Source organism: Meles meles, unplaced genomic scaffold, assembly GCF_922984935.1.
Source record: "Meles meles unplaced genomic scaffold, mMelMel3.1 paternal haplotype, whole genome shotgun sequence".
Classification (NCBI taxonomy): Eukaryota; Metazoa; Chordata; class Mammalia; order Carnivora; family Mustelidae; genus Meles; species Meles meles.
Genome location: NW_025721223.1, coordinates 93572 through 111598, shown reverse-complemented (window position 1 = coordinate 111598; position 18027 = coordinate 93572). Strand labels below are relative to the sequence as shown.

The 18027-nt window shown below is 37.5% G+C and overlaps 1 pseudogene; it reads right to left on the bottom strand.

Annotated features, from left to right (window-relative positions):
- Positions 1-11122: 11122 nt before the first annotated feature.
- LOC123936128 lies at positions 11123-12401 on the bottom strand (annotated as a pseudogene).
- Positions 12402-18027: the final 5626 nt, after the last annotated feature.

Below are 18027 nucleotides of genomic sequence, written 5' to 3'. Positions count from 1 at the left end.
TAAACACAAAAGTATTGTCTGTGCTTGTTCTCCAGATGCTCTGCCTAACATTGTTGTATGAAAAGCCATCAGCACTGACACCATATGTATCCTTATTCTGAACTCCATCTCTTAGTTGACCCCCTGAATGGCAGCATCATCTCCTTCCAGACATTCAACCACTTTGGCAGAAGGGTAGTTGAAAAATGGAACTAAAGAGTGTATAATCATTTGAGTTGCCTACATGTGATCATCTTCACTGCCTAGAATATAAAGTCATTATGAAAATGTCACAAGACAAACATTCTCACTTTTACCATCACCTTCATCTTCTCCATGTCATAGATTCTTCAGCAGACTCTGGGCACACCACATCATTAAAAAAACACCAGCAGTTCCCTTCCTGGAGTCATTCAATGTGTTATATCTTACTTATAGTCTATCTCTTAAATAAACTTTATTGTATAAATTTATTTGTTCAGCTCTGGATAAATACATTTTTTTCTGTCCTTTGTCTATCTATTCTAGCTCACTTAGACTTTTATGTTAGCATCCTTCACCCCTATCATCAAGTTTCAAGGTCTCTATTTCATGAACGTGGCAGCCTTGAGGGTAGGGCTGTGTCTTATTCCCTATGTTTCAGGTAAGGTCAGACATAATATCAACCACTTTACTGTTTTCACCTTCCTTCTAGGACAGTATTTGTGATCACAATAGTTCTTCCCATAATTGAAGACAATGTAAGTTTTAGGCATAAATATAATTTGGCTTTTAAAAGTTCACAAGTATCTATCTGATTGTTTAAATTTTACTTTATTTCTTAATGATCTGTTTAAGCAATCTTATACACATGACAATCCAAATATGATCATCTTTCTGAAGTTTTCTACTTAATTTGCTTAATGAGTTGTGGACTTATCAGTGACTTATCCCAGTGCTTAGCTTATTACTGGTGTGTGTGTGTGTGTGTATGTATATATACATATACATATGTGTGTGTGTATATATATAGTCTTTAAAAAAATATTTTATTAATTTATTTGACAGACGGAGATCAGAAGTAGGCAGAGAGGGAGGCAGAGAGAGAGAGGGGGAAGCAGACTGCCTGCTGAACAGAGAGCCCAATGCAGGGTTCAGTCCCAGGACCCTGAGATCATGACCTGAGCTGAAGGCAGAGACTTAACTCACTGAGCCACCCAGGTACCCCTATAATCAATTATTTATTAATTGTATTCAAAGTGTTCTTATAACATTTGCATGTTTCTCCATAAAGACGCAAATCAGAACCAATAGGTTACTGTCTTTCTCCCTTCTGGGCAGTGCCAAGTGCATTTCCTGCATAAACTTCCTAGAGTACTTTTGGTGAAAATGTACAACTTACCTCTCAGTTCTGTACTTGACATTTCAGATACATCCATATAGATTCATCTACAACCATGACTGTAGGCTTCCGTACTTGGAGGTCAATCTTAGTATTTGTTGTTTTGTTTGCGTTCATGAGGCAATGTCTCCTGAGAGCAGGTTGGAGACAGAATAATTAATAATGCAGGATGGCCTCAGGCCAGCCTGGTGGGGAGGGGTAATGAAAACTTCCCAGATGTTTTCACAGATCTTTCTTCCTGCCAATTCTTGGATAAAAACAAAATGTTGTTTATGTTAATATTTCTTATTATTTAAAAAATAATTTTATTCAGGTGTTCTGCATTTTTCTGTTTTACCTACTAATACCCAATAAGTACATAGTTATATTATACTCACACATATTAAATAGTTTATTTTTATTAAATTGACCAACACGTATAATACATTAAAACAGGACAATTTGACATACATATTTATACATATATTTATTTAATTATACCAATCTATAGATATAATTTTATGTCTATATAGTATATATTCTATGTATATTACATATTATATATACATAATTGCATATAATTAAGCATATATAAGTATATGTACTATATATGTTTATAAATTATATGTACTATATATTTAATTATATATAATTTATATATATAAATAAAATTTATGTAAGATTAATTTTTGTAATAAATAAATATATACTCGGATATATATACACATGTATATTTATATACTTAAGTTTATTAAATATATCAAATTAACTTTACTTACATTGTATTTTAACTTTTTTTTAAAGGCTTTTTTTTTTTTAGCAAGAGACATAATTTATTTGATACTTACTACAGGTCCGGCTCTTTTCCCAGCAGTTTATATGCATTCTCACATTAAATCTCATAAATTACTGAATTATAAGTAAAAAAAAAATATCCTTTTACAGATGAAAAAACTAAGGAATGGAGAAAATTAATAACTTGTCCAAGATCACATAGACATAATTTAATAACCAGTGAAAATTTCTGTCACCAAATTGTTGAAAAATCAGCTTATACCCAAATGATCTTTCTCAATTATAGAAAATGATGATGAAACTATTGACTCTACTGTTTTTATGACATTTTAAAATATTAAAATATTTTATTTTTACTCATTTTCTTCTAAATAACAATGCTAAACCATAGCAGTAGTCATATAAAAATAACATATTATTTGAAAGAATGCAGCCTAAAACAAATCATAAGACAAAAGATTAAGACACCAACATATTGGTGGCAGTGGAGAGCTCATTTTATGGATCTTCCCTTCTGTGACTAGAAATGGGAAAGGCACTTTCAAAAAGCCTCTTAATTTATTTTGTTAAAAAAAAAAAAAAGCCATGACATTGGGAGTATTCATATCGCTTAAACAGGAAGGTCAGATTAAGACAGATGATTTAATTTATCCAGAAGTGCATTCAGTTACTTGACAGAGTTAGAATTCCAGGCCTAGTTTGTGTGATTCCCCTCTGCATGATTCCTCCCAAACTGCTTGTCTGTTTCTTTGGTAAGCAAGCTTCCATACATCTTAGATCTTCAGTATATCCTTTCTCACGCTAGAGATTTGTTTACAAAGATAATAAAGCATGTAATAAGATCAAAGTCAATATAAAGTATTTAACAATAAAATAAAGAACCTCCTCAAAATTAATTATATTTTAATGGACACCCACCTGACAGTGAGGGTGGATATGGCCACAAACTAAATTACTCTCCATTTTTTAATTTCTTTTTTTAAAAATTTCTTTTCAGCATAAAAGAATTGATTGTTTTTGCACCACAAACAGTGCTTCAATGAACATGTGCCCTCCGTACTACCTATCACCTGGCTCCCCCAACCTCAGACCCCCCCCTCCCCTTCAGAACCCTCAGGTTGTTTTTCAGAGTCCATAGTCTCTCATGGTTCATCTCCCCCTACAATTTCCCTCAACTCACTTCTCTTCTCCATCTCCGATGTCCTCTGTGTTATTTCTTTTGTTACAAAAATAAGTGAAACCATATGATAACTGATTATTTCTGTTCGACTTAATTCACTCAGCATAATCTCTTCCTGTCCCATCCATGTTTATACAAAAGTTGTATATTCGTCCTTTCTGATTGGAGGCATAATACTCCATCGTGTATATGGACAACATCTTCCTTATCCATTCATCTGTTGAAGCGCAACTTGGTTCTTTCCACAGATTGGTGACTGTGGCCAATGCTGCTATAAACATTGGGGTACAGATGGCTCTTTTTCATTACATCTGTATCGTCGGAGTAAATACCCAGCAGTGCAATTGCAGGGTCATAGGGAAGCTCTATTTTTAATTTCTTGAGGAATCTCCACACTGTTCTCCAAAGTGGCTGCACCAACTTGCATTCCCACCAACAGTGGAAGAGGGTTCCCCTTTCTCCACATCCTCTCCAACACATGTTGTTTCCAGTCTTGCTAATTTTGGAAATTCTCACCAGTGTAGGGTGGTATCTTAAAGTGGTTTTAATTTAGATCTCCCTGATGGCTAGTGAAGATGACTATTTTCTCCTGTGTCTGATAGCCATTTGTATGTCTTCATTGGAGAAGTGTCTGTCCATATCTTCCACCCATTTTTTTGATATGATTATCTGTTTTGTGTGTGTTGAGTTTGAGAAGTTCTTTATAGATCCTGGATATCAAACTTTTGCCTGTACTGTCATTGGCAAATATCTTCTCCCATTCCGTGGGTTGCCTCCTTGTTTTGTTGACTGTGTCCTTTGCTGTGCAGAAGCTTTTGATCTTGATGAAGTCCCAAAAGTTCATTTTCTCTTTTGTTTCCTTTGCCTTTGGAGACATATCTTGAAAGAAGTTGCTGTGGCTGATATCGAAGAGGTTACTGCCTATATTCTCCTCTAGGATTCTGATGGATTCCTGTCTCATGCTGAGGTTTTTTATCCATTTTGAGTGTATCTTTGTGTATGGAAAGAGAATGGTCAAGTTTCATTCTTCTCCATATAGCAGTCCAATTTTTCCAGCACCGTTTATTTGAAGGGACTGTCTTTTTTCCACTGTATAATTTTTCCTGCTTTGTCGAGGATTAGTTGACCATAGATTTGTGTGTCCATATCTGGGCTCTCTACTCTGTTCCAATGATCTATGTGTCTGTTTTTTTTTTTGCCAGTACCATGCTGTCTTGGTGATCACAGCTTTGTAGTAAAGCTTGAAATGAGGCAACGTGACACGGCTAGTTTTAATTTTGTTATCCAAAATTTCCCTAGCAATTTGGGGTCTCTTCTAATTCCATGCAAATTTTAGGATTATTTGCTCCAGCTCTTTGAAAAATATCGGTGGAATTTTGATCGGAATGGCATTAAAAGTATAGATTGCTCTAAACAGTATAGATATTTTAACAATGTTTATTCTTCCAATCACAGAGCATGGAACAGTCTTCCATCTTTTTGTGTCTTCTTCAATTTCTTTCATGAGTGTTCTGTAGTTCCTCGAGTACTGGTCCTTTACCTCTTTGGTTAGGTTTATTCCCAGGTATCTTATGGATCTTGGTGCTATAGTAAATGGAATCGATTCTCTAATTTCCCTTTCTGTATTTTCATTGTTAGTGTATAAGAAAGCCACTGATTTCTGTACATTGACTTTGTATCCTGCCATGTTACTGAATTGCTGTATGAGTTCTAGTAGTTTGGGGGTGGAGTCTTTGGGGTTTTCCATATAAATTATCATGTCATCTGCGAAGAGAGAGAGTTTGACTTCTTCCTTGCCAATTTGGATACCTTTTATTTCTCTTTGTTGTCTGATTGCCGTTGCTAGAACTTCTAATACTATGTTGAACAAGAGTGGTGAGAGTGGGCATCCTTGTCGTGTTCCTGATCTCAACGGGAAGGCTGAAAGCTTTTTCCCATTGAGGATGATATTTGCTTTGGGTCTTTCATAGATTTTACGAAGTTCAGGAATGTTCCCTCTATCCCTATACTTTGAAACGTTTTAATCAGGAAGAGATGCTGGATTTTGTCAAATATTTTTTCTGCATCAATTGAGAGGACCATGTGGTTCTTCTCCTCTTATTGATTTGTTCTATCACATTGATTGATTTGTGAATGTTGAACCACCCTTGTATCCCAGGGATGAATCCCACCTGGTCATGGTAGATAATCTTTTTAATGTGCTGCTGGATCCTGTTTGCTAGGATCTTGTTGAGAATCTTAGCATTCATATTCATCAGTGATATCGGTCTAATATTCTCCTTTTGGGTGTGGTCTTAGCCTGGTTTGGGGATCAGGATAATGCTGGCTTCATAAAAAGTGTCTGGAAGTTTTCCTTCTGCTTCCATTTTTTGAAACAGCTTCAGGAGAATAGGCATTATTCTTCTTAAAACATTTGGTAGAATTCCCCAGGGACTCTATCAGGTTCTGGGCTCTTGTTTTTTGGGAGGTTTTTATCACTGCTTCAAAATTGTTACTAGATATCAGTCTATTAAGGTTGTCAATTTCTCCCTTTTTCAATTTTGGGAGTTTATAGTTTTCCAGGCATGCATCCATTTCATCTAGGTTGATTAACTTATTGGCATATAACTGTTGATAATAACTTTTGATGATTGTTTCTACTTCCTTGGTGTTAGGTGTGTTCTCTCCCTTTTCATTCATAATTTTATTAATTTGAGTTTTCTCACTTTTCTTCCCGATTAGTGTGGCCAATGCTTTATTGATCTTATTGATTCTTTCAAAAAACCAGCTTTTCGTTTCATTGATACATTCTACTGTATCTCTAGTTTCTACCTCATTGATCTCTGCTGTACTCTTGATAATTTCCTTTCTTGTTTGAGGAGTTGGTTTAATTTCTACCTGATTCTCCAGTTCTTTAAGGTGTAGAGACAGCTGATGTATTCTGGATTTTTCAATATTTTTGAGGGAGACTATGCATTTCTCCCTTAGAACGGCCTTTGCTGTATCCCATAGGTTTTGGACCGAACTGTCTTGGTTCTCATTGGTTTCCATGAATTGTTTAAGTTCTTCTTTGATCTCCTGATTGATCCAAGCATTCTTACACAAGTTGGTCTTACCTTCCAGGTGTTTGAGTTCCTTCTGAACTTTTCCTTTTCCCCAGTTTCAAAGCATTGTGATCTGAGAATATGCAGGGAATAATCTCAGTCTTTTGGTATCGATTGAGTCCTGTTTTGTGACCCACTATGTGGTCTATTATCGAAAAGGTTCCATGTTCACTTGAGAAGAATGAGTATTCTGTTGTTTTAGGGTAGAATGTTCTATATATACCAATGAGGTCCATCTGGTCTAATGTGTCATTCAATGATCTTGTTTCTTTATTGATTTTCTGATTGGATCATCTGTCTATTACTGAGAGAGGCATGTTAAGATCTCCTACTATTACTGTATTTATATCAATATGTCTCTATATCTTGATTAAGAGATTTCTTACGTAATTGGCTGTTCCCATATTTGGGGTATAGATATTTATAATTGTTAGATCACCTTGTTGGATAGTCCCTTTAAGAATTATGTAGTGAGAGTCTTTAGTTTAAAATCTAATTTATGTGATATGGGGATCACTACCCTGGCCTTTTGAGGCCCATTGGCATTAAAGATGCTTCTCCATCCCTTCACTTTCAGTCTTGGTGTATCCTTAGTTTCGAAATGGGTCTCTTGTAGACAACATATGGATGGGTCCTGTCATTTAATCCAATCTATAACCCAGTGTCGTTTTATGGGAGTTTTAGGCCATTCACACTGAAAGTGATTATTAATAGATACGTTTTTCTTGACATCATGTTACCTTTGAAGTCTTTGTTTCTGTAGATTGTCTCTATATTTCTGTTCAATAATATTCTTAGGATTTTTTCTCTTATATAGAACCCCCCTTAATATTTCCTGCAGTGTCTGCTTGGTGGTTATATAGTCTTTTAAGCCTTGTCAGGCTTGGAAACTGTTTATCTCTCCATCCATTTTGAATGTAAGTCTTGCTGGATAATGTATTCTTGGCTGCATGTTCTTCTCATTTAGTGCCCTGAACATATCTTGCCACCTATTTCTGGCCTGCCAGGTTTCTGTGGACAGGCCTGACATTATTCTGATGGGCTTTCCTCTGTACATAAGGAGCTTCTTTGTCCTAGCTGCCTTCAAGAGAGTTTCTCTACAATTATAATTATTCACTCTTACTATTAGTTGTCTCGAGGACTTTCAAGAATCTATAATCTTGTGGGGAGACCGTTCTGCCTCTAGTATATGAATTCTGGCTCCACTTGTGAGAGAGAGAATGTTTTCACTGAGAACTTGTTCCACTATATCTTCTAGACTTCTTTCTTTTTCCTCCCCTTCAGGGATTCCAATAATTCTGATGTTGGAATGTTTCATGGCAACATTTATTTCCCTAATTCTGTTTTTGTGGCTTTTAACCATTTTGTTCCAGGCTTCCTCCTGATCCTTTCTCTCTATCTGTTTGTCCTCCACATCACTAATTCTATCTTCTGTCTCAGTTACCCTAGCTTTTAGGGAATTTAGAATACATTGGAACTCATTGATAGCATTGTGCACATCATCCCTGGTGGCTTTCAGTTCTGCCCTAACATTGTGAACATCATCCCTGGTGGCTTTCAGTTCTGCCCTAATCAATTCTGTTTTGTCATCCATGGCTTTCTCCAACCTCGCTATTGCCTGGATAATTGTTAGCCTGAATTCCCTTTCTGACATATTGTCTATGTTGGTAGCCATTAGCTCTGTTGCAGAAGGCCCATCCTCTGAATTTTTCTTCTGTTGGGAATTCCTCCTCCTAGACATTTGGGTGAGAGATGGATGAATGTATGTAGCTGTATGTACCGACCATGGTGCAGTCAAGGTGCACCCTGGATCACTTCTGAGCAATTGAGAGTCCCCACCAAAATGAAAGAAAAAAAGAAAGAGAGAAAAAAGGAAAAAAAAAAGAAAGAGCGAAATAGAGAGAGAGAGCAAGAGAGAGAGAGAGGAAAAAATAAGAAAGATAAAAGAGAAGGCTCAGCCCAAATGGGCCCCAAGGTAAGATTTATGAAGTATACAAACAAAAAGATTGATAAAAGTATGTGACAAGAGAAAAAAAATATATGTGTGTGTATGAAAGCAAAACAAAAAAACAAAAAAACAAAAAAAAAAAGAACCTCGTCAAAAAGAACCCCAAGTACAAGATTTATATACTACTGGGACAAATACAAATAAACAGAAACATTGGCAGAAGAAACAGTTGGAAGAGTGGTTATAAATTCTCAGTGTGGGCGAGCAAGGTTATTTTGATTCTTCCTGGGTGTATCTTGATATCTCTGTTTTAGGACTCAACTTTCCAACAATAAGGGTTGATTAAAAATTGGTTTACTATAGGGATAGGATTGATTGGCAAAAGGGGATTACTTTGTAGTTTAACTCTATATGAATATTAAAGAATAAAAATTTAAAAAATGAACTAAACTAAACTAAAATGAAATTTTAAAAAATTTTAAAAAATAGAAAAGCAAAAGAAAAACATGGGTATATGTACCAAAATTTTAGGTTAAAATGTTATTATAGAATTTGATGTACTGGCCATCTCACTGTGATGTATACAGGTTAAAAAATTATCTATATAAAAAAAATAAACCAGGGGCACCTGGGTGGCTCAGTAGGTTAAGCCTCTGCCTTCAGCTCAGGTCATGATCTCAGTGTCCTGGGATTGAGCCCCACATCAGGCTCTCTGCTCAGTGGGGAGCCTGCTTCCTCCTCTCTCTCTGCCTGCCTCTCTGCTTACTCATGATCTCTCTCTCTGTCAAATAAATAAATAAATAAATAAATAAATAAATAAATAAATAAACCAGAATAGTGGGAACGAATTAAAAACATAAGGTGTGTCTATGAAGTAGTGGTGGTTTTTTTCTTGTCGGTTTTTTGTTGTTGTTTGTTTGTTTCTTTTTTCTGGTTGGCTTCTGGGGGAGGGGCCTGCCACTTGGGTTTTCAGGCAGTTTTTCCTGAGTTAAGTCCTCCCGCACCCCTCAAGGGGGTGGGCTCTGAGGAAACCGGTTTTTCAGGTTTTTGTTCTCTGGAGGTTTTTTATGTTTGTTTGTTTGTTTGTTTTTTGTTTTTCTCTCTCCTTGGTGGCTTTTGATGGTTTTTGGAGGTTTTTAGGAAAGCAAACTGCACCCGCACCTCCCTCTCAGAGAGAAGTCTCGGTCTGTTCCCCTCTGGGTGCTCCAGAGCACATAAATTCCCCCTTGGATGCTGGTAGAGCATGTTCTGAGTCACAGTCCCTGGGATGCAGGAACTCCTGCGTGTACCCAAAACCACGACAGTGGTGCAGTTTTGGAAGCTCCAGACCACCAGAGAGGTTCCAAGCCGTGATCACACACTGAGATTATCCCGCTGGTCTGGGTTGGCAGTACTGTCTTTCCAGGACCGAGAGCTCCTTGCTGGTGCCTGCATGCACCTCTCTCAGTGGAGGATATGGGGCCAGACCCAGGCTCTGATAGCATGGCGGGGCTCATATGTGGGGACTGCAAAAACTTTTTGTTTCTGCTGGCTGGCAAGGCTCCCAGCCCCTCACGGAAGCTGCAACCCATGCAACCTCAGACGAGCTCCCTCATGGTTCAGGGACCAAGACCTGGTTTCTTCACTGCACTCTCTGTCTCAGCGCCAGGGGTGGCTGTCCTTGGTCCAGGGACTTTAGCCCCTGTCCCTAACCGCCTGATTCCTGCAATTTCCCCCAACAATCCTTTGCTCTTTTTGAGTGCTTTGAACCAGACTCCAAGTTAATATTTGTTCCCAGTCATAGGGAACATAGGGCACTCTCGTATTGGTGTATTACTTTCCAATGGTCACTTCTGGTGGCTCCCTCCCCCTTTTGTTTTTCTTCCGATATCAGTCCAATGTTCCCACTCTGCTTTATCTGCCCACTGGCATCTTCTGCCCCCGTAGAGATCCAGATGTGTATAATTCTAATCTCAGTCTGATTTCATGGATGATCAGAGTTCCTTGGTAGGTAATCAGCTCACTTTAGGGTACAGGTTGAAATGGCGCCTCCTCTTAGTTCCGGGCCATTTTGTCCCCCCTTCTTTTTTTTTAAGATTTTATTTATTTACTTGTCAGACAGAGATCACAAGCAGGCAGAGAGGCATGGAAAGTGATAGGAAGGGGAGCAGACTCCCTGTTGAGCAGAGAGTCTGAAGCTGGGCTCAATCCCAGCACCCTGGTATCATGACCTGAGCAGAAGGCAGAGGCTTTAATCCACTGAGCTACCCAGGCGCCCCTGTATTTTAACTTTTAATAGTTCACACAGTTTGCATATTTTAAAAATAGCAAAACTTAATGTGGTTAAAAAGTATAAATTTCTGGTTATATGTAAAGGGATTATATATTACTCGTTATTTTTCATTCTGTTATAAATGTCTGAAAACATAAAATAATGTGTATTATTACCACAGAGGAAGATCTGTTCACTGTGGTTTGTCATATTTTGAATCTATATATTTTTTAAAGATTTTCTTTATTTATCTGTCAGAGAGAGAGAGTGCACAAGCATGCACTCTCAAGCAGAGAGAGAAGCAAGCTCCCTTCTGACCCTTATGAGCAAAAGGCTTGATGCAGGACTAAATTCCAGGACCTGGGATCATGACCTAAGCTGAAGGCAGTTGCTTGACCAACTGAGCCACCCCAACATCCCTGAAACTATGTTTTAATACTATTGTTTTTGTTTTTGTTTTTGTTTTATGTACAGATGGCACATGGTGCCAATTTTATTTGCAATTATTATAGTACTCCAACTCATGTTTACAAGTTACACCTTTGCCACAGCCTTGGCTAAATCTTGAACTAGTGCAGGATTTAGCTGTGCCAGCATGCTGATCTTCGCGTGCTTAGATGTGGCATACTTGTTCTTGATGGTCCTGTGCTTTGTAAGCCCACGATTCACCATGACTATATTCTTAGCCAGGTGTTGCATAACACTTAGAAGGGATTCTTCAGTGTATGATAGATAATGCTGTAGAGTTGGTGTCCATTCACCGTTATCAAGAATTTTCAGTGCTAAGCAAAAAGCTCCTGCTGCAATCTGAGAAGGAGGAAAGTGCACCATATCGTAGTCCAACATAGTTAGTTCCATCAGGTATTTGGCCAAAGTATGTTGCTCAACATCAACCTCTGCGATCTTAGATGCTCTCCTAAGGAAATGCAGGGGTAGAGGGCAGCCCAGACCAAAATTTAAAGATCTTAGAATCTTCATTTCCATCTGTCGGATTTGGTGCTTAGTATAAGTGTTGTCAGTCACAAAGGCAAAGTCACCAATTTCTGGAGGGTACATTTCTTCATATTTGCTTGCAATAAACATGGCAGTGACAAGAACCAGCTGCAGCATCTTCTTGGACACACAATTATTCTGCATGGACCAATCAATAATGGAAACAGTCATGTACATGGTCTCCTGAAGTAACCTGAACTTCATCTGAACCTGTACTAGCCAGTCAGTAAGGATAGCTCTCATGTTTCCAGTGACTTCATGACCTAATAGGTATTTTGGTCTGGTGGCTTGCTCTTCCTCAAGTTGTCTCAAATAAGCATAAATCTTTCACATATTCACTACAAAGGTTTGGATCAGCTCCATCTTCGGCATCCACATCATTCACTGCAAGAATTACATCAGAGAATGCCTGACACAGATATTTTTCTGCAGGGGCACATCCAGATGTTTCCATTGGGCTTGGAGAGGGAGTATAAACCAAAATAGGCTCAGGTGAAAGTTTTTCTTCTTTAACGGACTCAGGTTCTGGCTCATGTTCTGGCACAGGCTCGGGTGCCTTCTCCAGAGGTTTAGGTAGTTTTTTTAGCAATAACTTTTCCAGGAACCAAAGTTTTTACTTCCTTTTTCAGAGGCAATTTGGCCTGTGATTTTTCTCTGACTTTGTTACCAATGTCTCCAAGGGCTGTTCTTGGCCTCAGCCCGGGCTTGGAGGCCGCAGTCATGCCCAGAGGCACGCACTTTGCCCCTGCCATGCTGATCTTCGCCTTATTTTCCACATTAACTTTTGCATTCCTGGTGACCCAGAGCGCCATGGCTTCTTCTTCACCAGGCAGCAGCTCAGTGGGGAGAAGCAGAGCACGGGAGTCACCAACCAGCCAGGAACCTGAACCCAGCGTAGCTCAACAGCCGTTCCTCCGCAGCAAGCCGCTGTTTTAATACAATTTTTAATCCAGATGATACCTACTTGATCTTACTGCTTACCTGTTTCCAATAACAACATTAATTATAATGTTGATACAATGAAAAATTTTCTAAAAAATATTTTTTGACAAAGAAAATTATGTATATTTCAAAGTGCATTGAGTTTGCAATCCAAGATATTTTGACAATGCATTCTTTTGTGAATACTAAACAGTTTATTTCTCACATTAAAAAATGAAAAAGCTACAAAGTTTTGAAGATAGTGTTTATTTATATATTTATTTATTCATTCATTCATTCATTCATTTGAGAAAGAGAGAGAGAGAGAACTAGTGAGGGAGGTGCAGAAGGAGAGAGATAAGCATGCTTCTTTCTGAGTGTGCAACCAGAGACACGGGGCTTGATTCCATGACCCTGAGATCATGACCCAAGTCAAAGTCAGACACTCAACTGACTGAACCACCACAGTACCCCAAAGATAGTATTTTTTTTCTCTTTCTTAGAGGACAAAAAATACATGTAATGACAGTTTACAAAACCTTTTGTTTGGGGCACCTGGGTGGCTCAGTGGGTTAAGCCGCTGCCTTCGGCTCAGGTCATGATCTCAGGGTCCTGGGATCGAGTCCCGCATCGGGCTCTCTGCTCAGCAGCGAGCCTGCTTCCCTCTCTCTCCCTCTCTACCTGCCTCTCTGCCTACTTGTGATCTCTCTCTGTCAAATAAATAAATAAAATCTAAAAAAAAAACCTTTTATTTGACCTATAGAAGGAAGTTACAAAAAAATTCTGCAAAAAGAAAGACATTTAATGTTCTGCTTTAACATGACCCCAGATTGTCATAAGAATAGGTGTTGGAGATCTAATAAGCAGCAGCATTTAGAAGAATTGCAAATACTTACCTTGTGATGTTTGTCGTCTGCATCAGAGTGCAGAATCATCCCCCAAGAAACATAGTTTTCAGTGCATGGGATGGCTACAGAAGATTGGGCAGATCAGAATGTCTTTTGTTGCTATATACCAGTATAGCCTGGTGAACAGCTTGGGACTATTTTACAGGCCTGAATGGTAGCTGGAGAAGCCAGTGGATGGAGGATAAGGCAGAGTTTGGATGACATTGATGCCAGTGAAGGCTAATCCAACATGTGGGAGGAAATGGAAAGACCTTCTACCTTATTTCACCTAGTACATAGCCTGTGAATGAATAGCTAACAGTGAGGTGGAAAAGACAGGGGTGCATGATAGTCAGACTCATGATCACATTTAGTGTCAATACACCCAAGGAAGCTGCTGAGAACTAGGGAACTATCCCAAACCAGAAAGTTCTCCAATTCTAGTTTTAATCATAGGACCCTTCACATAACCACTCTTCTAGCTTTAGTGAGTTGCAGGAAGATGTTGGTGGGGGAGGAAGGCAGGAGACACTTGATTTAGCAGAATTTAAACTTCAGACTGACTAATTGTTAATACAGGCATGCTTCAATCCCTTGAAAGGACAATATTATTGTTTTAAGACTCTTTTTCCTGTGAATAAAAATAGTCTCATAAAATAAGATGGGTTCATTTCAGAGAAGTAAACTAGCATTTCAGGATGTAACAATGGTAAAATACAGGGGGCAAAATTTAAATGAAATCAGAATGAACATAAGGCAGGGCACCTGGGTGGCTCAGTGGGTTAAGCCGCTGCCTTCGGCTCAGGTCATGATCTCAGGTCCTGGGATCGAGTCCCGCATCGGGCTCTCTGCTCTGCGGGGAGCCTGCTTCCCTCTCTCTCTCTCTGCCTGCCTCTCTATCTACCTGTGATCTCTCTCTCAAATAAATAAATAAAATCTTTAAAAAAAAAAAAAAAGAATGAACATAAGGCAAACTGACACTTGGGCAATTTTAACACATCCACAAAAGCTATAAATACCTGTTATTTCTAAAAAGTAGACTTAAATATAAAAATCCTGTGTTTCTTTGCACATGGTTTTTTTTATTTATTTATTTTACAGACAGAGATCACAAGTAGGTAGAGAGACAGGCAGAGATAGAGGAGGAAGCATGCTCCCCACATTTCAGAGAGACCGATGTGTGGCTAGATCCAAGGACCCTGGGATCATGACCTGAGCCAAAGGCAGAGGCTTTAACCCACTGAGCCACCCAGGCACCCCTGCACATGAGGGATTTTAACTATTATTATATAATGTTTAAATTACAGTTTATATTGTTATAGGAATATTGGGACAACCAATCTCAAAATATTAATTATGAAAGAAATTAAAATTACTCAGTAAATTATGCATATTGTTCAAATAACTTCATTAAATCTATGACTTCTCATTCTTCTAAAATATACAGAGGATGCTGCACATATAATTTTTAGAAAGAGAAAAAAAATCAATCATTCACTTCACCTTGTATTTTCCTTAAGCTCATCAAAAATATGACATTATGGTGAATTGTTCCTGTAACAAGTTGGAAAAATATTATGAGAAATCCTGATAATATGTTATTCTATATTAAGGCATTCAGAGTTAACTATTACAATAAGCAACTTCAGTGTTTTAAGATAGCAAAGTTTTCTTGTCACAATGAGATATGATCACATAAATGAAATTGTTATCATTCTTTTGCAGCTGTGTCGTTCTGGATCATGTGATTGCCAATGTCTCCATGGAGAAGTCAGAGATGGATGGCTAGAAATCATACATTTTATTCATGTTCAACCTCTTTTGCACAAATGTAATCACATGTCTATGACTTAAATTTCACAGAAACTGGAAAATATGGGAGATCATCTCGATATTTGTTAAGCACTGTCTTTGGTACATTGTTGCATATAATATAAAATAAATGAATTAAGTGAACAGAGTTATTATTAATGAAGAAAGATCTTCTATCTCATTAAATGAAGTAGGTGATAAATCTAGGTATTTCTTTTATTCAATTTTGTTCCTTTTTACAGGTGTAGAAAATTTGACTCCAAGTGAGATTTTAAAATATCTCACTTGTGTGATAGAACAGATGAATACATGTACATAAAAAGATTCAGAGCTTCCACACAACAAAGGAAACAGTCAACAAAACAAAGAGGCAACACAAGGAATGGGAGAGGATATTCACAAATGATACTACAAAAAAAGGGCTGATATCAAATATCTATAAAGAACTCTTCAAACACAACACTCAAAAAACAGATAATCACGTCAAAAAATGGGCAGAAGACATGAACAGACACTTTTCCAAAGAAGACATACAAATGGCTAACAGACACATGAAAAAATGTTCATTATCATTAGCCATCAGGGAGATTCAAATCAAAACTACATTGAGATACTAACTTACCCCAGTCAGAATGACCAAAATTAACAATACAGGAAACAACTGTTGGAGAAGATGTGGAGAAAGGGGAACCCTCTTCCACTGTTGGTGGGAATGCAAGTTGGTTTAGCCACTATGGAAAATGGTGTTGAGATTCCTTAAGAAATTAAACATAGAGCTACCCTATGACCCTGTAATTGCACTACTGGGTATTTACCCCAAAGATACAGATGTAGTGAAAAGAAGAGCCATCTGTACCCCAATGTTCATAGCAGCAATGGCCACAGTTATATTATGCATCAATCAGAAATGATGAATACTAAACTTTTGTTTTAACATATACAGGACTGGAGGGGATTATATTGAGGGAAATAAGTCAAGCAAATAGAGTCAATTATCATATGTTTTCACTTACTTGTGGAGCATAAGTAATAACACAGAGAACATCAGGAGAAGGAAAGGAAAAGTGAATTGGGGGAAATTGGATGGGGATATGAAGCATGAGAGACTGTTGACTCTGAGAAACAAACTGAGCATTTTGTGGGGGAGGGCGTGGCCAGATAGGTGAGCCTGGTGGTGGGTATTAAGGAGGACACGTATTGTATGGAGCACTGGGTGTGATGCATAAACAATGACTCTTGGATCACTGAAAAAATAAAATTAAATTAAAAAAAATCAAGTTATAAAGTCACAAATGACCACTTTTAGAAGAAGCTATTTTTTAAATTCTCATGATATAACTGTGAGAATAGCATTGTTTTGTAATAAACTACAACTAGGGAAAATTACACACTAAGATTAAACAAATTGCCAATCTAATCTGATTAGATTGACAATTTGTTAATTTGTTAAATTGATCCCTGCCATACTTCATTGCTAAGCTAATCTAGATAGATCACAGGCAGCTTTATTGATTACCAACTCTTGATAATACCATTGTGACACTGTACGAAGGTTTTACACTACTAACATCTCTTTGAACTTGCTACTTCATAGATTGTTTATTAATCGATCTTGTAGCAGATGTTATAGTCAGTGACAGCAGAGATTTAAAATATTGACATTAGTATTCCAGCCCCTGTTTGACTTGTTATGATGAAAGCGTCATGTCATTAACTGTGAATTCTGAGATAAGGAATGCAGAGTTAAAGTCATGGCTCTTCAGGATAGTTTTTCTATTTAAACTAGCTGATTGCTCTATAGTCAGAATATCCTTGAGACTAGGTAATACATATTTGAAACCTTGCATTCCCCTCTTAAAGGTCAAAGAATTAATATGGTATTCCATGTCAGTTTCTTGGTTCCCTTAAATACATGACTCTTCAGAATTTCTTTATTCATTTTTACACACTAAAGTCACATTAAACTAAAACAGAAAGTGGATGAGTGTTGGGTTTTCCCAAAATTTTCAATCAAGCAATTACTAGGTCAACTGTTACCCATTTTTCTATTCATACTATTATTTCATTCCCTTGCTAACAAGGAAGCGAACAACAAGAATTAATGATACCAACAATGGGAAAGTTACACAGGACTCTGATTCACTTAAGGAAGAAACACGAAGTCTCCTGGAGTCTATTCCTATTAATAGATTCTCAATGGACTGATTTCTAAGCCACCAAAATAAAATTGCTGAGAAGCACCTGATTTCTAATGTGGAATCCTCAAAGTGTTAATTTTTAATGGAAGGGTAAGATTCTATAGGACACCAAGCTGGAGCTTAAGACAGTGGGCTTATCCTCCTATCCTATCTACCTTGTTTCCAGTTCCTTCTCACAAGAATCCAGGATTCATGCTTCTGATCATTGTCTGGTGAGTTAATATGGCTTACAGATTTCTCCCCTTACTGTTGCTCTAATTTTACAATTGATTATTTTGAATTATATTTTCAGTGTGATTACCAAGACTATTTTTACTAAGTCACTTTTTTTAGATCTTTTTGATAATAGTTTTGGTTGATGTTAAAAATTTGAATGAAATATGTCCTCTCCTAGACTAATACATGATTTTTATCAGCCAGTTCAAATTGCATCCATATAGTGTAAACAACATTTACACTCAATAAAATGATATCCACTGAGGCTTTATATTCACATTTTAAAATATAGTGAAAACTTGAAAATATATATTTTTTTCCAGGGCTTCCATCATGCCTTTATTCCAAAGACTCTAAATCATGGGGTTGAGCATGGGTGTCAGAATAGTGTAGAGGGCAAACAC